The 6,479-nt window shown below is 36.0% G+C and overlaps 1 long non-coding RNA gene across 2 annotated transcripts; it reads left to right on the forward strand.

Annotated features, from left to right (window-relative positions):
* Positions 1-2,162: 2,162 nt before the first annotated feature.
* On the forward strand, positions 2,163-6,439 carry LOC126380676 (uncharacterized). 2 transcript variants are annotated; one of them, XR_007568507.1, is made up of 3 exons: positions 2,163-2,334; positions 4,849-5,117; positions 6,378-6,439. It is a non-coding gene; the product is annotated as an uncharacterized LOC126380676 (long non-coding RNA). The 2 variants fall into 2 exon arrangements; XR_007568508.1 differs by lacking the exon at positions 2,163-2,334 and adding an exon at positions 4,632-4,702.
* The last annotated feature ends 40 nt before the right edge of the window (positions 6,440-6,479 follow it).

Here is a 6,479-nt window from a genome sequence, read left to right on the forward strand (position 1 = left end):
CGTCAATATCGACAAACGATTGAACTTCTGGCTTGTGAACAAAATATTTACATAAAATAATATAATCATAAACTCACCATCGGCAAAATGTACTGGCGTGGATGAAAATTTGTCAAAGACTAAAAACAAAAGTTAATCGGCTTGTGGCTTCAAAGTTTGTCTATCGTCTGTTTCTAAGACTTGACACACGTTGTAAGTGTGGAATAGAATTCTTCGCTAAGACTCACTCTCAGCAAAACTGGGAATGTTTAGTAAAGATACGATGCTGAAGAGACGCCCTATGCTTTCACCTCTTTAACAATATCTAGTTTGGACTTCGTTTGTAGTTGTACCTTTTTGACGTAACAAATAAATGCAGGTACTTACCGAATATGCTCAAGAAACCGTTCAGAAGCTAGTGGAGTTAGGGACTAATACAACCTTTTGTCTTTCCAAGCTGTAGATATCCAGCAAGAAGAGAAGGTACGCTAACAGTTCCGGAGGGCTTAGAACTATGCACAATATGGGTTCGATCCTTCACAGTATCAATTGTCGATAAATATTAAAAAATGAGTGTTGTTAAAATATCGATACGCGGATGTAACGTGCGGCCAGCCCTGCAAGAAAGCTGTCAAGTCGTGCGCTAAACAGTCAATTGTTTTCAATATCGGTTCATTTCGATTAACACGAATAAAGGAATCGCTGCTTTGACGGAAAACACTTAGTATGCACCATCACACTCTTATCGGAGCACATCCAGCATTTCTCCTGCGTAATTATAATAATTACTCATTTTTATTTGCACTATGAAAAAGCTATAAAGATTTAAAAATGAACGCAATGTTTTCAAATACGTACTTATAGTAAATTACTCGGTGCTAAGAGAAATATTTATAAAACATTTTCTACGATTCTCGGTAAGCTCCTGCCGGGTGCAATAAGCAAATACTGAGCCCGTCAACTCAAAGCAGTTTAAAATAAACAGTGATAATTTTAAAAAATACGAGCTCTTCGAAATACGATTTCTTCAATTGAGAAAAACTTTGAAATATTGTTTATTACACGCTTACAATGGGGAAACTGAAAATGTCGTGGTTGCATATTACTATGGCGCTGCATAACTAAGTCAATAAACTTTTTCTAAAGCATTCTTCATCTCTTTTCCCTTATTTGTTTTGTTGTTTGTTTGCCTAATAAAGGATTACGGCAAACAAGTTCAAAGTTAAAAAATGTGAATCAACAGCTAATAAGGAGACAACTTTTTTATTTTATATACTTACTTAACTATTTTAATGTTCACGAGATAGCCGTGGTCAGGCCGTAGCAAGATTGGCATTCGGCTCAAGTGCACAATAAATTTACAACAATAATGGCTATTTCTCGTAGAACATGAATGTTTTTTTTAAAATCCTATCGTAATTCATCATCACCAGCCCATTAACGTCCCCACTGCTGAAGCACGGGCCTTCCCTATGGATGGATAGGGAGATCGGGCCTTATACCACCACGCGGGCTCAAGTGCGTAATTATTAAGAACTATTTATTAGGTAAACTCCAGTTTTGCAGTTGAAACGAGTCATAGTTTTTGTGAATCATAATTACTTAATATAATATATTTAATTTATTAATACTCAAGTCATGTCTGTGGAGAGTAGATGGTGTTGATATACAATAAAATACTTTAAATCTGTCAGAAAATGAATTTAAAATATGTGTAACTTAATTTATGTAAAAAAGATTATAAGATAAATAATTAACTAAACGACACAAAAGCCCGGTATTAAATGTGTTATTCTAGTTACTAAATAACTTGTAATGTGTTGCAATTTCTTGTCATTTCTTCTCCTTAGCTAACACTTTGCGAAATGATGTAGTATTAGACTAAAAAAAAAATTTAGAATAAGTAAATGATTCTGATTTCTATTTTCCCCACTGCCGTCTATAAAAGCTCGACCGATTTGTGATGTAATCTAGCCGCGTTGTTATTTTCCTTTTTAAAGCGAATCCAGGATGTGTGGATATTAGCATGAATATTTATCATAGATATTGTCGGTTCTGTCGTAAAGCGCATTTTAATGCATTTTTATCGGTCGCTAGTATTTGAGTTTGCAGGGCGGCGTTATTGCTTGGTTAAATGTTAATGTCTGTGGACTATGTTGTCTAGTCTAGCATCAACACTTCGTGTTTTGCCCGAGCCGAGTGCTCTGTACTATTCACAAGAAGGTTACAGTAAAACAAAACAAGTTATAGTTATTTTATTTTTATAAGAAATCTTTTCATTTTTACAATAATTGTGTCGAGTGTTTATAATACATACATACAGAAATCACGAGTGTATCACAATTGGGGTCAGAGGTACATCCATCGCAAGATGAACTAAGTATCCACACATCACCGAGCTTTCTGTTTGACCTCGAGAATAATCCGTTGACTAATTTTCCTTATTCTTATTATTTTAACATAAAAGCTATATAAAAAAATAAAAAAATATATAGATGGCGCTATAGATATTTTCCTGCGTTTAACCTTCTAATGGATTACAGACATAAGCAACTTTTATCTTTGTTTTTGGCCCAGGCACAAACGTCTTCCACCCATTATTTATTGTGATCAAAATAAAGTGAAGCAATATAGGAGCAACATAACTCTATATATATTGAAATCAGAAATCAGAATCATTTATTCAACGTAATTATCATGGATAAACTAGTTGAAGGTCAATGTAAAATTTTTGAATTTACCTCATTTCGCAAGCTGTTATGGCTGAGGAGAAGAAATGACAAGAAACTGCAACAGCAACACATCTTTTAAATCAATGACATTACAAGTTATTTAATAACTAGAGGAACACATTCAATACCAGATTGTGATTCAAATATCAAGCAATAATTATGTACGCCGAGCAAGTGAAAAAAATTGGGAATTATCACGTTAAATCTGAACAGCGCCATCTGTATATTTTTTTGGGGAACGTAGTTTGGAAAGTTCCTCTATTCGTAATGAGGGGGGGATGTATCTTACTTTGTTACCTTTAAGTTTACATTTAATACCTATTAAGTAAAGAAATGCACGTTTACATGACCTACAAATTAGCCAGGTCCAGAGCTCGGTTCTCCCACGAGTGGTGTGATTAGAAAGCTTATTAACTTATAATTTATTAATTCGTTTTCCACTAACGAGTCTACTTAGCGCGCGCTGCACTGCCTCCAAAGTGGCTCTATGTATTATGTAACAAGGAACGGGGTTTGTTTTCTAAACAATTTTATTCCAGACCTTTGATTTTTTTATTGCTACAGTTTAAAAAATATATTGTTTAATAAATGTCAAGATGGACTGTAATATTATAACTTTTGTAACTATGATATATGCTCAGTATTGTATCTACCACACTGCTCCGCTGAGAGTTGATATAAAATAATTTGTTTATTAAAATCCTGAATGTTGCATAACATAATGTGACATAAGCTCGTGAGTAAATTCCTAATTGGGATAATCAGAGGTACATCCATCGCAAGATACCTACCCTACTCACGCTTCACCTGGGGAGTTAAAATGGCCACATCGAAGCAATTCATCCAATCAAGCAATATTGCTATTTGACATTTGTTGGCATTGCGCAGTTATTTATACAAGCGCAAAAGTCAAATTGCAATATTGCTTTTTTAGATGAATTGCTTCGATGTGGCCTTTTTGATCCCCCAGAGCTTTCTGTTAGACCAATATCATGATAGGTGGTGAGCCGTATCGCCGTCTATAGTAGTTAACCTCTCTCTCTCTCTATTTAAGAGCTGCGCTCTTGTCGGTGGAGTAACCGCCATTCCTCTCTTCTACCCGCCAAAACCTTCACCTCCCGATACGACACGACCTGCACCTTCTCTTTTATTTGTTTCATAAATGTTATCCTAGGTCTACCCCTTCCTCTCTTCCCTTAACGTTAACCAACTGTAAATAATTAGTTAATCAGTTAATTTAATAGACGTTATCATCATCATCTGCCTAATATTATCCCGTTTTTCACATGGTCCGCCTACCTAATCTGAAGATGTGACAGGTCCGGTTTTTTACAGAAGCGACTGCCTGTCTGACCTTCCAACCCGCGAATGGAAAACCAACCCAATACAGGTTAGGTCACATACCTACGAAAATGCATTTCTCGGGAATGTGGGTGTCCTCACGATGTTTTAATAGAAGATATCATGAAAAAGAAATTAATATGATATGATAGAAAGAAAAGCTCAATCTTATTGGGACATTTTCTAAAGATTCCTAGTTCTAATGTTTCTTTAGGCATTATTTTATAAAACCATCCAGGTGTGTTTATTTACTACTGCACTAATCATTACACATTCTATAAATGATCATGTAACACAGGTCTGATGTCCATTTAGTAATATAACTTGTATCATAAATTAGAGTAATTATGCTAACTTACTATTGCGCGGTTTTCATTTTAATGTATGATCGATTTTCAATCTCTCCAGCTTTGGAACTCGCTCTTAGAGTGTGAAGGTGTTTGTTGCTTTAATTTTATTATTTTATATTAAAAAGAAATGGTTCTCCAAGTATTGTGTTGAGTTATAATCCAGGGAAGGGCCTCGCATCACGTATATAACGTAGACATCAATAATTCATCATACTTGCAGTCAGTCAGACAAGCCTGCAATAACAATGGATCAAAGCTCGGCGAAGCTCTATTATAGGCTAAGTCAGGAGGGAGTATGAGGTACTAATAATGTATTGTTCCGAAATATTTAAATCACATCAAACTTAAATACTTTATCGTACACAAACAAGACATACAAACAATTTTAAAACATTTAGCAACAGAACAAATGGGCGGCCTTATTGCTCTGAACCAATTTCTTCCAGGCAACCACTACCAGGAATCAGCCATAGAAAACTTGGATGCGGGAAAGTGCAACATCAACGGGGATAAATTATTAATATTTGTACAATTATAAACTACCTAGACATAATTATACATACTCAATATCTTCATGTTAAACAGGAAAACAGATAAAGGAATATTGTTGTAAAATCGATAAATAGTGACGCAACATTAGCTAGCTGACTGAAACGCATCACCTTAAAGGCGTACTATTTATTGTTTGGGACAAAATTTTCCTAATTAACTTTAAGTAAGTATACAATATATTTTGTTCTAATCACCCAACATTCCGTTACACTCAGCAGTCTGTAAGAGCTTATTACTTGTTCCATAATACATCGGTAGAAGCTTTAGTCTGATTGACAGCATTAGCGCCACCAGACACGCTTGACCTATCAATTCCCCCTCTGCTTAAAGTAAAGACGACCACAGAAGACGGCTCATGTATAGTTCAATGTGTCTTCTTATATTGGTCAATTGTTAAGCGTATTACATCTATTAAGAACTCGGACGCTTGTTTTCAAATGTAAATCGCACACATTACACATTTATATTTCGCGAAACTTATGCAATTGTAAGAATGGAACAGTTATGTCAGTTAAATGAGTGAGTTTGTATTCAAATAAAGTTTCTTCTCAGCCATTTTCGTACAACAATGAATAAGCTCGTTTGTAAAATATTTCGGAAATATTTTAATTTTTAAGTACATTCATGTAGTTAAACGTGGCTGGTAGTACTTTATGTTGCGAATTTACGCCGGTTACTCCTACAAGGTCTTCCCTCGTGTGGGTTGTGAGGTGCATTACCAACCTCATCAACCCTGGTGTCAGGGTTACTATTGAGCCGCCAAAGGCCCCTGACATGACTCATGTAACGATTACTTACTTACATCAGTAAGTAGTAACCGGGACCAACGGCTTAACGTGCCTTCCGAAGCACAGATCATGTTCCTTTCGGACAATCCGGTGATCAGCCTGTAATGTCCTAACCAAAATAGGGATCACGAATTCGTTTTTGTGATATTTTCCCACCGAAATTCGAACCCGGGACCTCCGGATCGTGAGCCTAACGCTCAACCACTGAACCACGGAGGCCGCCTACAAGGTGCGTGTATGAAACGATTGATGAATGTGGAGGAATTAATAGAAGTATATCAGGATCGAAGCAAATGGAATTCCATAGTCTCTGCTTATCCAGGTGGGAGTTAGGCGTCAGTTTATGTATGTACAAGTCCTACCTATAGGCACGTTAATCTGTTAATCTAGTGTGCCAGGTCATGCGAAATCTACCGTAGCCTCTTGATACGATACGAAGGATGTTTTTCTGTTTAGTTGGAAAAGTATCTAGTACATTTGGAAGAATAAGAATCCGTTTCACGTGCTGTCTACTAACTCTGTCGGGTTATTGGCCGATATAAAATTTTTAGACGGTTGTTTTCGATTTCTGCTTAAAATTGAAGTGTGTTCCATTAATTTTATGCCTGTCGATAACCCGTTCTTTTCTTTTTCAGCGGAAAGTGAAAAAGACAGGTATAACTTAAAATAAAATTAGGAGATGACTGCAGGAATCGGGGCCAGGCAAGACTTCATGGTCTAATGTTTATTGATTGTAA

This window comes from Pectinophora gossypiella, chromosome Z, assembly GCF_024362695.1.
Source record: "Pectinophora gossypiella chromosome Z, ilPecGoss1.1, whole genome shotgun sequence".
NCBI classification, from domain to species: Eukaryota; Metazoa; Arthropoda; class Insecta; order Lepidoptera; family Gelechiidae; genus Pectinophora; species Pectinophora gossypiella.